The sequence below is a fragment of the Leopardus geoffroyi genome, chromosome A2 (genome assembly GCF_018350155.1).
Source record: "Leopardus geoffroyi isolate Oge1 chromosome A2, O.geoffroyi_Oge1_pat1.0, whole genome shotgun sequence".
Classification (NCBI taxonomy): Eukaryota; Metazoa; Chordata; class Mammalia; order Carnivora; family Felidae; genus Leopardus; species Leopardus geoffroyi.
Genome location: NC_059331.1, coordinates 66,141,107 through 66,148,439, shown reverse-complemented (window position 1 = coordinate 66,148,439; position 7,333 = coordinate 66,141,107). Strand labels below are relative to the sequence as shown.

At 54.6% G+C, this 7,333-nt stretch overlaps 2 long non-coding RNA genes across 2 annotated transcripts; one reads left to right on the top strand and one right to left on the bottom strand.

Moving 5' to 3' along the window:
* Positions 1-621: 621 nt before the first annotated feature.
* On the bottom strand, positions 622-4,201 carry LOC123606200. Its single transcript, XR_006716154.1, has 2 exons — positions 3,988-4,201; positions 622-1,341 (listed from the first exon to the last, which is right to left on the bottom strand). It is a non-coding gene; the product is annotated as an uncharacterized LOC123606200 (long non-coding RNA).
* Positions 3,796-4,421, top strand: LOC123606201. Its single transcript, XR_006716155.1, has 2 exons — positions 3,796-3,901; positions 4,198-4,421. It is a non-coding gene; the product is annotated as an uncharacterized LOC123606201 (long non-coding RNA).
* The last annotated feature ends 2,912 nt before the right edge of the window (positions 4,422-7,333 follow it).

Genomic DNA, 7,333 nt, shown 5'->3' with positions numbered 1-7,333 from the left:
AGTGGGGAGGGGCAGAGACAAGGGGAGAGAGGTCCCACTCGGCTTCCACGCTGGCGGCACAGAGCTCCGGCGGGGCTCCCCCTCGCAAACTGTGAGATCATGACCTGAGCCGAAATCTAGAGTCAGACGCTTAACTGACTGAGCCACCCGGGGCCCCTGGCCATTTTTAAATGTGAGATCAGACAGATGAGCATCCGACTTCGGCTCAAGTCATGATGTCACGGTTCGTGGGTTTGAGCCCCACGTCGGGCTCTGTGCTGACAGCTCAGAGCTTGGAAACTGCTTCGGATCCTGTGTCTCCCACTCTCTCTGCCCCTCCCCCGCTCATGCTCTGTTTCTCTCTGCCTCCCAAAAATAAAGAAACATTTGGGGCGCCTGGGTGGCTCAGTCGGTTGAGCGTCCGACTTTGGCTCAGGTCATGATGTCGCGGTCCGTGAGTTCGAGCCCCGCGTCGGGCTCTGTGCTGACAGCTCAGAGCCTGGAACCTGTTTCAGATTCTGTGTCTCCTTCTCTCTCTGACCTTCCCCCATTCATGCTCTGTCTCTCTCTGTCCCAAAAATAAATAAACTTAAAAAAAAAAAGAAAGAAACATTAAAATAAATAAATACATGTGACAAGAGAGACCGTTAGAATTGACTTTGGTTTTGGTTAGATTCTGGGTAATACAGACCCACACAGTGAGGACGGACTTGGGAATTTATGGGCATGTAAAACTTGCCCAACTACTATTCTTAGACTGGAGGCAGAGAGTATCGCTCCCCTTTCTGTGGGTCAGAGTATTTCTGCGTGTCCTTCCTCACCCCACACCTCTCTGTCACCTGGGAACGCATCTCAACAGCTCCGAGCTCCTGCAGGACTGCTGTGGACAAGTGTGGATGGAGATGGACGGATAGGTGATGTGTAAGAGTGGTGCCACGTGGGGGGTCAAGTCCCACAGAAGCTGCAAGGTCACGTGATGGTCAAGGTGTTCTGAATTCTTGCGAAGCGAGACTCTTCACGCAGAGAACGAGCGGGATTTTGCTTGGTGGCCGTCGTATCCTGGACGCCCTGTGTCTAACGGGGACACGAAATGGCACCTGTGTCCGGGCAGGACTGAGGGCTCGCCGAACGGCGCTGGGAAAGTTTTAAAGCACGGAACAGGTGCATCCATGCGGCACACCCCTGCGTGGCTTCCGCTTTATGTTTACATCAGCGAGACGCCGGGATCGGGTGGCTGGGGAGGCACTTCCTGGGAGGGTGCCTCGCGGAAATGGGTCTGCTGCCACCACGGCTTCCCCAGGTTCCAGGGAAGAAGGCGACGATCCCTCCCAAGGCTTTGCCGAATTTTATGCCTGTTTAAACCTGAAAGATTAATATTAGCGATTACTATGGGCCAGGAGCTGCGCTAAACACTTTACCTATCGTGTGACTAGGATTAGTCGGCGGTTCCCATTTCACAGACGAGGAAACTGAGGCTTAAGGAGGAGCGGTAAGCTCTGCAGGCTTGATTGGTTCTCCCTGCTTCCATAAAGGCAGCCCCGGGCGTTTGGACTCCCCTTCCGGCTCAAAACAGTAAGAACCCTTGTGAAACGGCTGGCTAACAGTCACTCTTCTTAGAAGCACCAAAGAGCTGGAAGGCAGGAAGGGGCCACCGGACCTAAATGGGACAGAAAGCGGGAGCCCAGGGAGGGGACCAGTGCTCAGAAACTGTTCTCAACCGGAAGGCAGGTACCGAACAAGGATCGGAACTTCAGTGTTGGAAGGTCTCATGCAGAGCAGGTACAGAAACCCACGCCAGGTGAGGGGCCTCCCCGGAGATCCTCGCAAGAAGCCGGGGATCCTCTCACCACCCCCCAAGAGTAGTGGCGAGCCAGAGGGGGCAGGCCCCCAGGGAAGCAGAGCCCGGGGTTGGCTCACTTGGCAGCCCCAGGTTATTTGGAGCCCTGGACCTGATGCAGTGTGGACGTTGGCCCAGCGCTTGGCCAAGCGCCCACGCGCCAACCCTTTCCACCGGGAGCTGCCTTCATCCTAAACCCTCCAGTATTTCAGCGGATCATTCTGAAAACGCAATGACCAGCACACAGAGAGACCTCAGCCGGCACGGAGGCCGGACGCCATGAGTGAGAACCAGTCAAGGCAAGTGTCAACAGAACACGTCTGCCAAGACGGATGTGTTGGGCTTGATGAGACGGAGATTGTCCGACAAGGTCTCACGGGTGCCAGCGAGTCAAGTGGGAAAAGGGACTCAGAGAAGTTCCTGCCCACCCCCCCAGCAGCTGGTGTAGGTGGCATTGGGTGCTGGTCTTCCCCTACCGCGGGGCCGGACGTTCGTCTTGCTACTGTCACTGGACAGATATCCGGGTGTCCACAGAACGTCTGTGACTGGCCTTCTCAGAAGCGGGGATCAGCTGCCACAGAATATTGGCAGCGATGCAAATGCACGAAGTAGGATTACTGACATTAATGAAAGAGTGAGCACCGGGCACTGGCTAGGGGCCCAGATCACACCGGCCCTCAGAACAGGTGCTATTAAGATGGGTCACATGGTCTGAATGAGGACAGTGACCCACCCCCGGGCCGCTCAACAGCTCAGGGGCCGCCGGGGGGGCAGACACGGAGGAGATGACCCCAGACTACCCCCTCCCCCCGTCTTAATGCACCCTCACTCTGCGGCCCACGGACTCTCTGCCCCACTCCCCAGGTGGGCCTGCGGTGGCCCTCAGTGCTCCCAAAAGGGGCTTCTGAGTTCTTGAGAGTTATTTATTTTATTTTTTAGAGGTTTCTTTATTTATTTTGAGAGAGAGAGAGAGGGAGGGAGGGAGGGAGGGAGACAGTGAACCTCCAGCAGGCTCTGTGCTGCCGACACGGAGCCCAATGGGGGGCTCGAACTCACGAACCGTGACATCATGACCTGAGCCAAAATCAGGAGTCAGATGCTTAACAGACCGAGCCAGTCAGGAGCCCCAGCGTTCTTGAGATTTACACGTTCTTTCCTCATTTCTTTCCAGGAAGCGAGGAAGACATTCTTTCCTAGCTCATGTCAACACGACATCCTCCTTTCCCCCAATACAAAACACGCCAGAAAGTGCCAGGGAGCACCCTCCGGTCCCGTCAGGAGCTGCTGTCTGTGTTGCAGGGACAGGAAAGGCAGAGGAGAGTCAGGTGGCCGGGCAGGTGGAGTTTCTCCGTCAGGCAACCATCGGGGCCTTGGCCGAGCCACACGTGCCCCCGAAACTGGTTCCCTGACCTGTAGCACTGACATCACAGTCTGTGTGTTAATTTCCTCTGCCTTTGCGACCCACGGTGACACGCAGTCTCACCTTCCGCACCTTCTGTACCTTCGGCCAACACCGCCTCGGACCTCCTGTGCCACCAGTTTGGAGACAGAGACAGGAACTGAAATTCATTCCTGACGTTTACAGAGTCAGAGGATCCCAACACCTGATCCCTCCCTTCCAGTCCTTAGAGAAGTGCGGTTGTCCCGGAAGTGGCTTCCGAAATGTTCCCAGCTGCCGCCCAGGGTCCTCCCCCAGGTCACTGCGGAGCAGAGAGCAGCCCAGATGCCCACGGAGAGCGCGTCCCTCCGCAAGGACCCCCGTGCAGGCCGATCACAGGCCGTGTGCGGTCTCCCTCTGGGCAAGGCTCTTCTGCCCTGTGCTAATCCGCCCCGACTCACTCCTGCACAATCTTTCCTGCTGTTCATCTCCACTGATGCAACAATTTACTGGAACATAGGGACGGAATGTTCCAAAAGAATTGCCCAAGTGTCTGTCTGCTTTGGACGACGCTTTATTTATGTTATCTGTGAAGGCGAGTGGCACAGCTCTCACACACTCTGGGAGTCCAGACAGCCCCGAGCGTGCTGGGCGCAGGGGTGGGGGGCGGGGGGAGAGCAAAGAAACTCTGTGCCCGTTGCCAGCAGGTGAGCCTGGGAAAAGGGATTCGGTGGAAGCCGGGGGTTCCCTTCATGCCCAACCTCAAACCGCTCCCTCCCTGCAAGTTTCCTACCGCCGGAAGTCCTCTGGTGTCGCGGACTACCTTGAGTTTCCCAGCGCCCGTGGGTAGCGTCGTCTGTTTCCATGAAACATCGTGGTTGCACGTGGGAAGCCGGCCGTGTCATTTTCTTCCGCCGCCACAGCGTTTTTCTTTTTACAAGAATCAAACCACCCGTCTGCCTCCTAGTTCTTAAAAGTGTTTGTTGTTGTTTTTCACACGCAGCCAAGGAAGGATGTGTCTGCCAAACAAGCGTAGCGGTAATTAAAACGTGACGGCAGCTATCGCCAAGAACTCCTCCCACGCCCGGTCAAGGGCGGCACGAGGTGTCACAGTCGCGGGCAGGGGCCCGCCCGTGCTCCCACCAGGCAGGTGTCCGCGTCTGCATCGCCGCTCCCAATGCCGGGACCCACAGCCAGGTGTGGGTTTGGAACAGGAGCCCTTGAACGTGCGCGTGACTGGTCACTGCTTCACTGACTTTTAAAAAGGTCACTGCCCTTTTTAAATGGTGAAAGTCTGCGCCGAGCTTGGGGGATTACCAAAGTGCAAACAAGAGGAAAGAGCGCAGGGGCTGCGGAGGGCTTTGTTCAGCTGGCGCCTTCTCAGGCGGTCTGGGCTGCGGGGACCTGGAGAGTCCTTGGCAGGAGCGGATGAAAAGGTGGCGGTGCCCCAGGCCCCCCAAGCACCTTCCAGCCTCCGGAAGGACAGGGTGACCCCCTGGACCGAGAGCCCCTTGGCAAAAGAGGACTTCACCCACCGCTTGGTAGCGCCTCTGCTCTCCAAGAGACAAGTGGGAGGTGAGGTGTCCCCATCGTACAGATGGAAACACAGCGAGTGTGGACGCTGCCCGCAGCTGTCCCCTGGGTTAGAAGGAAAGCTGGAAACGTCCCCAGGCGACCCAACCGCAAAGCCTTGTAGTGAGGACACTGATGGCGTCTCCTGCTCCTGCCCAGGGGGCCGAGTTTTCCGCCTCCGGAAAAGGGCGACTGGCCATCAGAGGCGACTTCCTAACTGGAAAAAATCGTTTGCCGTGATGATAGAGATTCTAAGTAGTCACGTCAAGGAATAAGTTCATACGGAGAATTAGGGTTTTGTAGACTCTCTTTTTAGTAGATTTTTCTGGAAAAATTAAGCAGGAGAGACTTTGACGAGGATGTCCCCCGCTCTGTCTCCGTCTGCCCCGCTACGACGCAGAACTTGGTAAAGGGACAGAAGCTATAGAGACAGTTCAGGAAATGGATGTGGGACGGGTGTCTCTCGTCAGGGCAGTGGCCATATAGTTCGCTGACAAGATAACAGAGTTAAACTTTTCCATATGCACCGTGTTTAAAAACCACTTCTACCTGGTTTTATTCATCGTTTGGATTCTTTTTTTTTAATTATTTTTTTAATGTTTATTTATTTTTGAGAGAGAGAGAGAGGGTACAAGCAGGGGAGGTGAGAGGGAGGGAGACACAGGATCCAAAGCAGGCTCCAGGCTCAGAGAGCCTGACGCGGGGCTCGAACCCACGAACCATAAGATCGTGACCTGAGCCGAAGTCGGGACGCTCAACGGACTGAGCCACCCAGGCGCCCCCTTTAAGACTGTATATTTTGATCAACATTGAAAATCAATCATTATTGATTACTTCTACTACCCTTCAAGCACACGTTTTTCCTTTTCCTTCTGCCCTGGGTCCCAAAGTCCTCGTTGAAACCGTCTGAAATTTTAGTGCCCACATTTTTATACGTTATGCCTTATTTTCTCTAAGAATATATATATATTTTTTCTTTTTTTTTTTTTTAATAATTTTGTATCAATGTTGCTAAAATTTTAGAAAAGGAAAAAAAAAAACAAAACAGCTCTGGGTAGTTTGAGCTGAAGCTACCAGGCAGCTCCCGTGATGTTTAGAAGGATGGAGAATGGGCTTGGAGCCACTTCCAAGCACAGTTTCCTTACTGCTTCTAGGTCTTTATGTCTCACCCTTGATGGTCAAATTCCCATCAGGAATACCTAGAGAGGAGCAGGTCGTGGAGGTCCTGGGAAAGTGCTGGAATGTCCACTGGGCTGTGCTCACGGCTCAGCCTGAGGGCCCTTCAGAATTTCTGCTCCTTGGGGCGCCCGGGGGGCTCAGTCCCTGAAGCATCTCACTACAGCTCAGGTCACGATCTCGGGGATATGGAGTTTGAGCCCCACATCAGGCTCTGTGCTGACAGCTCGGGGCCCGGAGCCTGCTTCAGAGTCTGTGTCTCCCCCTCTCTCTGCCCCTCTCCTGCTCATGCTGTCTTTCTCTGTCTCAAAAATAAATAAAAACATTTAAAAAAATTAAAAAAAAAAAAGACCTTCTGCCTCTTACTGGGAGCCAGATGTGGGTGGACATGGGACCACTCCCCAGGCCTCTCCCCATTGCTGAGATGTTTGCTGACCCCAGCCAGGCCACTCTGGTTCTCTCAGCATCCTATTTGTCACTGTATTCCTGGTGCGTGACACAGAGTGAGCCCCATGTTTGCTGAATAAATAAATGTATATGAACCAATAGCTGGTAATACCTTCATTTTCCCGTTTTCGGCCACAGGTCTGCACACCCTTATAGACTCTCATTTAAACATCATGCCATCTTGCTCAACTGAAGGACAAGTGTGTCGTTGACCCAGGGCAGGGGCTCAGCCACGCCCCCCCAACACCTTCGTGCTGCTCGATGCCACTGCGGACCAGGGTTTTATCGTTCATCTCTCCTTCACTGACAGCAGAGAAGGTTCCAGTGCTCAAATCCATGCCTTGAAGTCTGTGAAACGCAGGGAAGGAGTAGGGCCGCTGATGGCGAGTTTCCCTTGCGCCTTGCCCAGCGCATCTCTCTGTGGCCCCAGACCGTCCTGTCCTCGTGTGCGGTCTGGGGACAGGGTTGTGGTGGCCCATGACTGGAGTAGATGTTTTTAAGAATCCAAGACTCCGGGGGTGCCTGGGTGGCTCAGTCGGCTGATTGCCCGACTCTTGGTTTCGGCTCAGCTCACGACCTCAGCTCACGATCAGGGGGTTCGTGAGTTCAGGCCCTGCCTTGGTCTCTGCACTGACAGCATGGAGCCTGCTTGCGATTCTCTCTCCCTCTCTCTGCCTCCCCCCACTGGCTCTCTGCCTCTCTCTTTCAAAATAAATAAATCAAACCCAAACGGTAGAAAAAAGAATTCAAAACTCCACGCACAAAGAGCTGGAAGGTGCAGACACACGTCGGCGTCCTGCCCCGCTTGGAGGTGGGGAACTGGGATCTCGGAGATTCAGACCTCCCCCCCCCCCACACACACACACACTTGCGTGTGCCAGAACCCACAGCTGCCGAGCGCGTCGCTGTCTTCTTGACTCGAAGATAGAATAGAGCCAAGCATT